Source organism: Alligator sinensis, unplaced genomic scaffold (assembly GCF_000455745.1).
Source record: "Alligator sinensis unplaced genomic scaffold, ASM45574v1 scaffold28_1, whole genome shotgun sequence".
In the NCBI taxonomy this organism is placed as follows: domain Eukaryota; kingdom Metazoa; phylum Chordata; order Crocodylia; family Alligatoridae; genus Alligator; species Alligator sinensis.
In genome coordinates, this window is record NW_005842133.1 from 1,036,351 (window position 1) to 1,047,694 (window position 11,344).

The 11,344-nt window shown below is 42.0% G+C and overlaps 1 protein-coding gene across 28 annotated transcripts in view; it reads left to right on the plus strand.

Moving 5' to 3' along the window:
- TACC2 (transforming acidic coiled-coil containing protein 2) overlaps positions 1-11,344 on the plus strand; it is a 231,758-nt gene that overhangs the window by 88,932 nt on the left and 131,482 nt on the right. The gene's annotated exons all lie outside the window — the stretch shown is intronic.

Below are 11,344 nucleotides of genomic sequence, written 5' to 3' on the forward strand. Positions count from 1 at the left end.
CCACTTTTACTGAACATCTACATTAATAATCACCTACTTGTCAGCATTTCATCCATCCTGATGATTTCTGTATCACCACACAGCAGAATAATTTTGAGGACACAGAGAAGATCCTGGAGAGTGCACTGAATGAGATGTTAGATTATTACCTAAATAATTATCTCTAACCTAACTCTAGCAAAACCCAAATCTGCACTTTCCATCTGAGAAACTGAGATGCATAATGACACCTGAATGTGTCACCTGGGGTGACCAAAGTCTTGAACATCAGAAACACCCAGTCTACTTAGGGGTAACACTGAATCATATACTTTGTTACAAAAGCACATATTAAATACCAAAGCCAAGGTCAACACATGAAACAGTGTTCTGTGCAAGCTCTCAAATTCCAAGTGGGGACCACGTCCATCCACCCTAGGCACTACTGCCTTAGCACTTTGTTTCTCTGTGGCTGAATACGCCTGCACCGCCTGGGACACTCAAGTCACAGTAAACATATTGACACTGACCTAAATGATACATGTAGAATTATAACAGGCTGCCTAAAACCCACCCCTGTTCCCTGCCTATACACACTGTCCAGCATAGCACCCCCTTACATCAGGAGGAAACTAGCAGGTGACATTGGCCGGCAGGTACAAGAGTCAGACGACCGCCACCCGCTACATGGACATCAACCAGTGTACTGTTGTCCCTTATTGAGAAATAACTTTTTTTCCTCTACATACCACTGACCACATCACCAGAATCAGCCAGAACTACCCTTTGGCAAAACGAATGGGAGAAACTAGGTGGCAAAGCTGTTAAATGGAGCCAGTAAGGAATTACCGCCAGTGAGGAGTTACCATCCACCTCCAACTATAGATGGCATATGTGGCAGAGCTTGAAGAGACTGAGAGTGGGTCTTGGAAGATGCAACTTTCTCATGAAATCATGGGGCCTCTATGCAACCAACCAATGTGTTTGTCAGGAGAAGCAAACCATGGATCATCTCCTGAGATGCCCTGTAGCACCACAGTGAACCCCACAAGATCTGGCAATACCAACACCACAAGCAGTGGCCTATGCAGAATATTGGGAACAGACCATAGAAAAGTTGGATTGGAGATGTGACGAAGAAGACCATGCCTTAGTTTCCACATTTGTGAAATGGGGCTAATGCTGCTACTTACTTAGGTCTTAGATGACACTGTATTTTCTCACATACAACATGCCCCAATGTGTAATACATACCTTGTTTTTGTAAGGAAGAATGAAGAAAAAAGATCTTTCCTTGTAGTAAGTAACTGAGTAGCAGGAGCTAGGGAGCTGAGCCTGCTAATTGTTCTTCTCCCTGTGGATTGCTTCAGCTTTTACTTTTGGTTTTACTTGGTAAGGCAGACCTTGCTCTTATTGTGTTTCTCACATATAATACACACTTCAATGTTCAGCAGCTGGTTTGGGAGGAAAAGGTTCATGTATGTGAGAAAGTATGGTAATAAATATCACTGGCTTTGTTAGGCCCCAGTCTTGCAATCTGCAATGCATACAGACCTTGCATGGAGCCCTGGGGTCTACTTCTACAGTTAGAAATTAGGAGATCAAAACTAGACAGAGGTGCCTGCACTCCCAACATTCGCGTCTTCTGTAAACTCTTGTCATTAAAGTGGCTGTGCAATGGTATTGCCCACAAAATGCCGTGCATAGCCCACACATAAAGTCTCTCGCCTGAAGAGGATACAGTCTAGAAGGAGTAATAAGTGCTGAGTGGGGGCAGTGATGAAATAGACATTAACTATCTTCAGGTTGGCTAATTTCTTGCAGGTGTCCCAAAAACCGTTATTGGAAAGCTCTGTAAGGAGGAGATGGGAGTGGCTTTATGATGCAGTTCTGATATGATACTAAAAGTATAACCTGCCTCTGATGGTCCAGGTCTCTTGGAATACGCCGCCTCTTAGGTCTCTGCCTTCAGCATGAAATCAGGCAATTCTACAACTCTCAGGCAACATATTCGACTGCAGGTCCATGCTGACCACGATTACTACAGCGTGCTGGACTAAGGTTCGACACCTACAGTGCTACTCCTAAGGCCATATCCGTGGTCCCCAACCTTGGGTTGTAACCCAAATGAGGGTCGCAGGGGCAATGCCAGTGGCACCGCACACAAAAGACAAGCCGTGCCCCATGCTGGGAGCTCCCCCACCCCTGGGCTGCTGCCACACTATGCTCCCAGCAGCAGGTCTGGAAAAAAAAGGTTGGGAACCACTGATTTATATAGTCTGAGTTGCTGCTTTTCCTTTAAATCAGTGCAGGGAGAGGAGTGAAAATGATAATCAGGAGTCAGTTCTCTATTGCTTGTGGAGTATTTGGGAAGTAGGGATTTGAATTAGTTGTACTTTGGTAGTACTTTTTTGTACCTGCGAGTTATTGGATTCTGCATAAAAGTAGATTTAATTGCCTGTATGCCAGAGCGTGAACATAAATGCATCAGAAAAAAGGTCCATTACCTTTTTCTTGTGACGTTCCTAAATTCATGCTCCTTAAGTGCAGGTGGGATATGAAAAAATAGTGATGCTCCTCAGTGGCAGCTCTTTGAATTCTGCTCCACCTCAATGGATGCTCATTCTCAGTACTGGAATGGAGTGACCTACCCTCAGCAAACAGTTTGATTTAAGTTTAGCCCTTTCTTTGTTGTCATTGTTCAGAGTTTTGTGTTTTACTTAATTGTTTAACAATTACTTTTATGAAACTTCTGTTTGGGAGCTATTCACTTTGATCATTTTCCACTATTCATGAAGCGGTCACTGAAGGCACAAGATATTTTTTCTTAATTTATGAATGGGTGATTGAAATACTAGGAGGAGCGGGTGAGCCCAGGAGCATGGAGACAGCATGTATGTTCACCCTCAAATGCTGTTATTTCTTACGGGAACATTCACAGGCAGATCATCCTGTCACTCAAAATTTGTCTGAATTGTCTGCAAAATCTTTTCTCCCTTTTGCTTGTAGGAAATTTATGGAGAAGGGTTATGAATGTGGTTGAAAATGTGCATAGAAAAGGGATTCAGCATTCATGAACATATTTTTCAAAACTTCCCAAGAAATGTGCAGCTAACCTCATTTCATGCTTGGAAGGGTCCAAATAATTTAATTACTGTTATTAGTCTTGATATAAAATAATTCTGCATAAGCAGGACATTTACCATACTCTGCAAGTTCTGGGCAAGACCAAGGCCCAGACTGAGTCCTAAAAGAGTCCTAAAAGATCTGCAATTGAGAAGGCTTAAGCAGCGCAAGAGAGCTCTGGGAGCCTGCCGGCGTCTGGAGTCGCAGTTCTGGAACTCCTGATTTTTGCTGAATTGAACCTCTGTTGTTCAGCATTTATATCAAATCCCTGGCTTCAGCCTGCTAAACTTTCTACTATATGAATGGACATATAAACTACAACTTGTGCGTAAGATAGTCTTGGATGCTGGCAGCCTAGCTACTTACTGTAGTAGAAACAATAAGCTTGCATGCAAAACAAGGCTATATTCGCATATCCATACCAGTATTTTGTGTCAGATGGGCATAGCACTGACACTAATCTCTTCAGCTCCCTATTAACTAAAATCCTTTCTAACTCCTCTTAGTTACTGTAGCATATGCTTCTAGGAGTCCAGGCAGATAATGCATTTACACCGTATAATTGCCAGTTACATTAATGAAGGAGAGAAGCAGAGAGTTGACATAAATCCATACACTGAAGTAGTTTCTCCCATTATGGTGTTGAATAACCTCCAAAAGAATCGGTGATAAAACTACACCAGTGTAAATTATTCCAGTGGTTGTGTCATCTGTCTGCAGTTTATCTCAGGGTAGCTCTTTGCAAACACATTGTTACCTGTTCCCATTCCAACTGGAATAGCTCTGTGATAGCTTTCTAATGCTTTCAGCTCTGCCAGGATAGCTGTACATCTGTCGAATCCCGATCTGAACATCATTTACATCAGTGTACAAGCCTAAATTACACCGGCGTAAAATGCATCCACCCCCTCGGCACTTAACACCACAGTTAAAGTAGGAGGAAAGGGACCTGGATTTACAGCTCGAAACAAATGAGATTTTGGCGATAGTTATTAAAACAAAGCAGGGCTGTGCTTTCACTCTGTAACTTTTAAAAGATGACCTTTAGGGAGCTGGGCCCAGCAGTCTACCGGCAAAGGAGCAGGGTTCCAGGAAGTGCTTTTAAAAAATGAAATATCAAGGCAAGGCTCTATGCAGTTTGGCCCCAGGAATTGTTGTTTATTTTGTGATCATTGAATCTGTACAAGTCTTTATGGCCATATATAGTGGAGAGCCTTGCAAAAACTCAAAACAGCTCTCAGGTTGTCATGAGTCAAGAGCCCTGGAAGAAACATGCTGAAGGGAAAAGAATGAAAACCACGTGTCAGTAGTTTCTGGCATACTGCGTGTGCAAGGGAAGGGAGAGGGAGGGAGAAAACCAGAAGCACAGTACAAGCTTCAAATTGCTACAAATTCAGGGCACTCTTGTCTAATGATCGATTAGGCCCTTCCCTTGGAAGCGTGCTGTAAATGTTCAGAAATGCAGGGGCGTGCCACAGTAAGGCAGCCCCGCATTCCTCTGACCCCAAGCCGGATCGGATGCCTTCGGAGCAATTGCATGTTTGTTAGATACTGGCCTTTCCTTGGAGAGCCTCGTGGGAGGAGCCTCTGACAGGCGGCTCCAGTTTTATAGTCATTGGCCTTTTGTGTGTTTCAACTTTCAAACAGCCTTCCATTCAGGAGGGGAGCACTTGGGAAATGCAGCACCAAACACAGATTTCTGGACTATTTCTTTGGCAGGCCGGGAGCAGTTTCTGCTTTCAGTGAATTCGGCTGCGAACACACTCAAGGAATTTGTCCTATTAATGCCTAACTTTGAAGTCTGGGCTGAAATGGGGGAAGCTTAGAAATTACTCCCATGAAGGAATCCATGCTAACGTGGTGGGCGGGTTTTTGTTTGGTTTTTTGGAGCTGAGGATAATTGAGAATGGCAGAGCTGGGGATTGTGTCTTGACAGTGGTAAGTGCATTTTTGGAAGAGAAAAGTAATGAGTTAAAAAGGTATGGTTTCGGTTTGAAAGGAAGTGTATCAAAAAGAGCCCGTGGGGATTACAAGGAAGGAAAAGGTGTTTGCTTTGTGTCCTGCTGTACAAACTCTCTATATCTTTTAAATGATATCGCATTTCGTTATATTCACTGTCTTCATGTTGTCATGCATTCGCTTTTTGACGAGAAACTTCTCCACAGTAGTTTCATACTGTAGATGTCTTTTCTTATAACTCTGGACTGAGCTTTTGAAAAATCTTGACTTAGCTGGGGATTAACTATCATTATCCCAAAGTAGCTGAAAAAGATTTTGGTTTTGTGAATATTACTGTCGAGCGTGGTTTGATTCCTGTTAGAGTTATCAATGCGTGTTTAGCACGTCCATGGAGATTTACCGGTTACTTATATTGCACAATGAAACTTCTGCTTCAGGTTTCCTACCCAGGATTTAGAGACTTTTAAATTCTAAAACAATTACGTCACAATGTGACCGAGTACTTTTGAACTTCTAAAGCCTGAATATCCAATGCCAAGCAGTTTTTATGGTGTTTGACAGTTATTGTATGGTAGTAATACCGCAAATACATTACGCTCATTTATCTTGTACATTCACAATTTATATCGGTAGCATTCTGTGAAGCTTTTTGCTGTTCCAGTTATGGCTTGAGCAGAAAAGCTATTTTAGTGTAGGATGCTATTTCAGTATATGTATTCAACTGGCTTTTTTAATAATGGCTTTATACTGATTATACTAAGCCACCTTAAGTTTGAGATTTTTGATTTGATCATCTTGGTGTAGAGTTGCACACAGCTGGATTTTTGTTTCTATTTGAGTGGTCATGGTTTTTCCTGTTTCTAATGCAAACTGGATGCTCAGAAAAATTAAAGGACTCTTAAAATAGGGTGTGTATTCAAATTACGGTATGGAGGAGTCGTCCAGGTAATTTATGACTTAATGTTACCACCTGTCAGGGAAACTTCCCTACCTTGTCAGGATTTCCATCACCTTGCCAGAAAAGAAACATTTCTGAGAATTACTTTTTACCGCTGAGTGCTCCAATTGGCTGACATCAGGATGCCATTTGTGGTATTTTGGGACTACCTGTAGGAACTGCAAAATGTAGCAAAGTTTTTAATTTAGAGAGGTCTTTAGTAAGAGGGGTTTACACTTGAAGAAATGATTGAAAAGATTCTGTTTCGGAAGAGGTTAGTGTTTGAGTGATACATTTTGTGTGTGTCTGCTCCATTGAGTCTTTTTCACAAAGACTTCTTGCAAGAGAAGACCCCCTTGTCCCTTCAGGCCACAGGCCTGAGAGATGTGGAGCCGCATCCCAGCAGCAGTATCTGGCAGTCCAGTGTTTCAAGCAGATATCATGCCTCCTGGTGCTTCCAGGTGGTCCAGCCATTGCACAGACCGTTGGGAAGGTGAGGTTTTGTGCTCTGTACTGAGCTAGGTCAACTCCAGCTTTTTTTTTCCCAGGGGAGAGGTAGCATTGCAAGAGGCACTAACCAGAAACATTTCTTATGCTCCTACCCAGACTGCACCGGAGCCCATCTCATCTACTATCCACAGTGATATATTGTGGCTGGAGTTTCTCCCTATCTAGGTACTTTTTGTGTACTAATCCTAGGTCCAGACCCATTCTGATAGAGAAACCTTGTTTCCTAAGAACCCTTCTGCCTGGTTGTGATCCCCACATTAAGGGCTTGTAAATCAGCAAAACTGGAATGATTTTTACAGGAGCAGATATTGATATCCTAACACGAATGTAGTTTTCTGTGGACAGCGGGGGGACGATTGTTATACAAGGAATGTTGTGCACCACGCATCATTTGTAATGCTGTCGCGCTCCCAAGCATATTATTTATCCAAGCCACCTGTTACATCTCGTCTCTCTCAAACTGATCCATTATTGTTTATACAATATTGAACACAATGAAACCCAGCTTGGCCGAAGTGTTCAGGGGATACCTCAATAAAAATGGTAAATGGTTCTTATTCCTATTATTTAAGAATCATGGGTATAGCTGAATGGATATAATAGGCGGAAATAACCTAAGTAGCTGATATTCCTCCCCAAAGTGCTGTGACGTTTAGGATACCTCTCTTAAATGACCTTGAAGGAGGTATTATAGAAAAGGCAGAATGTTTTTTGGCATCCTTGGCTGCTGAGTCAACTCTTGTGATACGTTTATCTGATTGAGATACTGGATCTGTTACTAGTTAACTTTTCTCTCAGAAATTGCTTCTTTCCTCCAAAAGCTATTGAATAGTATTAACAGGTGTCACAAGGATCTTAACGTGTTGGGGGGGGGGGTTCTTTAGAGAATAAAATTATTTAGGGTGTTCAGATTAACAATATCATCTTTTCTCCCTGTTTTTCTACAAACTTGGTATCTGTGAGGGTGACTAATAAATGGAATAAACTACCAAAGAAAAGCATAGTCTAAAATAAGTGACACAAGCACTTACTGAAATGGAAGCTAGACATGTTGTTGGACTAAGACCAGCTACTAGATCTTTTTCCATGAGGTCTAGTTATTAAGATGAAAATTAATGTTACATTTTACAAATGTAGCAAACTCTTCCAACAGCTGTCCAAAGTTGGGAACTTTGCTTTGTACCCATTTTGTGGATGGATGAATTGAGGCTCGGCAAAGAGAACTGATTGGTAAAATGTCTTTTCCTCAATTAATATTAATATTGCACTCAGAAGATTTGCTGTCCGGTCTTTGCTGTAAACACAGAACAACATTCACTTTGTTTTCACGTGTCTTGGAAAATACGATGCTGGGCCAACGGAAGCGTCACCGATGGGTTCTCCCTTCGAGCATTCAGTGGTATTTTCCAGTATTTTCTTAACTACCCCAAGATGGACTATACCTAAAACAGGGAAAATCGGTAGTCACGCTGAGCTGTGTCATATTAATATGAGTTGTGTCATATTAAGAGCAGCAAAATGTTCAGGAGTTATTTACATAGGGGACTGGGAGCTGGAAAGTTTGCTGGTTTTCCTAGAATAGTGTTTCTTAACCTTTCTGAACTTGAGACTTGTCTCTATAACTTTTGTGAATTGAGAGGCACCCAATTTCAAGAAATAATTTATATATTGAGTGAGGGCTCAGCCACTCAAGCCTGAGCCTGCGTTTACCTGTTTACTACCCTGTGGCACCCTGGTTGAAAATCACTGCCATAGAGCATATCTGAATCTCTTATTGGCAGTCTTCAAAAGTAGCCATATATAGCCTGCCCATCTAGGAGAGAGAGTGAAAGGGAAAAAACAGAGACCATTCTGGAAGATTGATTCATACCAACTCCTGAGTCTAAGATTTTTGTAAAGTTTTAAAATGTTAAGTTCAGATCTTGGTGCTAGCAATGGCAGCTCCACAACAGAACCTAACCCGAGTTTTGTAAGTGAAGATGCACTCGAGGAGCTATCTCATGCCTGCTGTTCCTCAGTTATCCTCACTTAAGACTTGCTTTTTACCTATTTCAAAGCACAATTTCTACTTGAGTTAAAGTTAGCAATTTTATTTTATTTTTTTACCATTGCAGTAGGGCCATAGCATTTCTTCTTAAAATCCAGTGGAGACATGTAGTTATTTCCTGTTTATTCAGTGATGTTTAATGCGGAGCAGGAATACAGGTGAAACTTGCTAAGACTCGTTAGTGACTTTATATATGCGTCTCCCTAGCAATGATCTGAAAATGCGTCTCTGCAAGGTCAAGAGAATATCTTAAGATTAAAAGTATGAAACTCTAGAGACCAAGGACACATGTTGGTAGAAGTCTTGCCCCAGTGATGTATTGATAGCAAACTGAACTGTTTGGTCTTTTGACTCAATTTATACTGTGCTAGCTGCAGCTGTTGTTAAGCAACTGGTTGGTAAAATGTGAACTGTTTTTTTCTTTGAAAAATATTTCAGACATGCTAGTCATAAGCAGAATTTGGAAGTAATTTTTAGTTGTTCTTCCAGTCTTGACCTGGAACTCAGGCAATGGAATAGAAAGTGTTATTAGTAATCACACCCTTTTATTAGAGTTTGTAAGCTTGAGACCGAACTAGTTTGAAAGACTGGTTAGTTCCTTGGAAGGGTTACAGCTTATGTCAACAGCAGTATTCGGTGCCAGGTGGAGGTACCCAAGCTAGCTTTGACCAAGTGATCCCAGTTCCAGGAACATCGTAGCTGTGTTCAGCACTGTGCCCCCATTCTTCTCCAAAATAATTAGCTCACAAATAATGCCATGTTAATGCAGCTATACTGTCTCCAGTAGCCAAGGTGGCATGTTTTAAATTAACTTGAGTATCCCTACATACCACTGCACAGTCTTTTTAGATATGCCCATAGTGGTGACATTGTGCAGAGAGTATATTAGTCTCTGATGTAAAAGAATTTCACCCGCGGCCATAGACTGAATGACCTTTTGCATTTGTGCTGTTGATTCTTAGGCCTATACTTAGCGGTGTGGCTTTTTAATGAACTGCCTCACCACCCTTTTTCTCTGTTTCAAAATGGATTTCAATCTGTGTTAGTGGTGTACAACATACAGGCTGTGGCCTGCATGCAGTCCACTAGGGAGTTCCAGTGGCCTGCCATAATTCTTCGTTAAATCGTTAGGAAACAAAAATAGATCTAAAAGGCAGAGCAATGAGCCCTATGTCCTCAAAGTACAGCAGTGTGTTAATCTGTGCATGTGCCTGCACGCATGGCTTGCTTTCTTGCTTCTCAGTGCAATGAGGGCTTATATAGGATCGGTGTAGATCCTGCTAGTAGCAGTCCTTTGGTGAAAAGTTCACCTTGCAGAAGTGGACATCGAAGTTTGAGCTGTACACCCCTGAAAACTCTTGTTGTTAGACTCAGGAGATGTCAGAGACTGAGAACAGATGCTTGATTTGCTTCTCATTACTTAACATAGGACATCAGCATGGAAGGTGTGGGACCAAAGAGTTGCAGAAGAGATCAGTTGAGTGCTTTGCCCTTCAACAGCACATTGCAGAGTTTCAGAAGGTGGTGAAGTGATTGCCATCTCTTAAAGGGAGGTGGGGGATGGAGAGGTCAGGCCTCATGTTTTTAAACTATATTTTTAAGATAGCTTGCAGAAACAAAAGCAAGCTAATAATATAGAGACAGACCCATCAGCAGTAGAGATTCCTTTTATGCCCATTCAATTAGAAAGGCTTGAAACCTGCAAAAAATGCTTCTGAAAGTGCAGAAAAGGGATGTTCCAATTTTTGGTACTATAATTAGGGCCCCAGGCTAATTGCCGAAATGTTCACGGCTGAGGAGCTTCTCAGAGTTGCAGCTTCTTGGCATGGCCAAGGGTTTGGTTTTAGGTGGACAAGGTCTGAAAGCTGGATGAAGGCACAATATAAAGTTGAGTAATGTTCTTTTCTCATGTGGGATGATGCAGGGCTTGCCTAGGCAGCCTCTAAGGGCACCTTTCTAAGATAGCTATGGTGCTTCATTTTTTGCAAGGTAGCATGTGCAAATTGGGATGGCATGTCATGGTGGTGCTTGTGGGTGTGACGCAGAGACAATTCAGACATGTCCATAGTGCCTCCATAGACAGAACTTCTGCAGCAAAGCTTCTGTTCTTGTATGTTCTGTAGTGCATTTGATGATAACCTCACTTTTGTCTACTTGTGTAGCAGTCGCACCAGACAATGTCACCAAGAGCCAGGTTGCATTATTCCATGCATATATGAGCAAGAGAGGGTGCAGAGCTTGGCATCGTAAATGAAGGTGACCATTAAAGAAAGGGACCAGAGTACTGCCTAAAAGAGCAGTGAAGGGACCAGAGTGCTCCTTCCTTCAGCTAATACAACTGGTGGACGGCGAGAGGGGGAAGCATGGTTCAGTCATTGAAAATGTGGCCTGCGGTGCTGCTGTTGCTGCTGCCTGAGTCCTCTTAGATTTGGACATGCATTTCACAGGAGTCCTAACAGGGATTCTGGCTGTCTCAGCATTTTATAATCCACTCACCACCACGCAGTCCTTTCTTCTCGGCTGAGCCCTCCAAACATAGCCCTCCCCACTATGCTTTAACATGAGGAATCTTATCATTTCTATCATTCAAACACTATTTTATTTGTCTTTCATTTTTCACCTTACAAACACAGCCAGCGTTAAGTCTCCGTGTTTTATAATATCTCCCTTTCCCTAGAGTCTTAATTCAGGCCAAAGTCCTGTTGACTTCAGGGAGAGGGAAATGCATGTAAAGGCTGAAGCTCTGGAATATATATATATATCTATGTGTCATCTGTTAAAAGAGC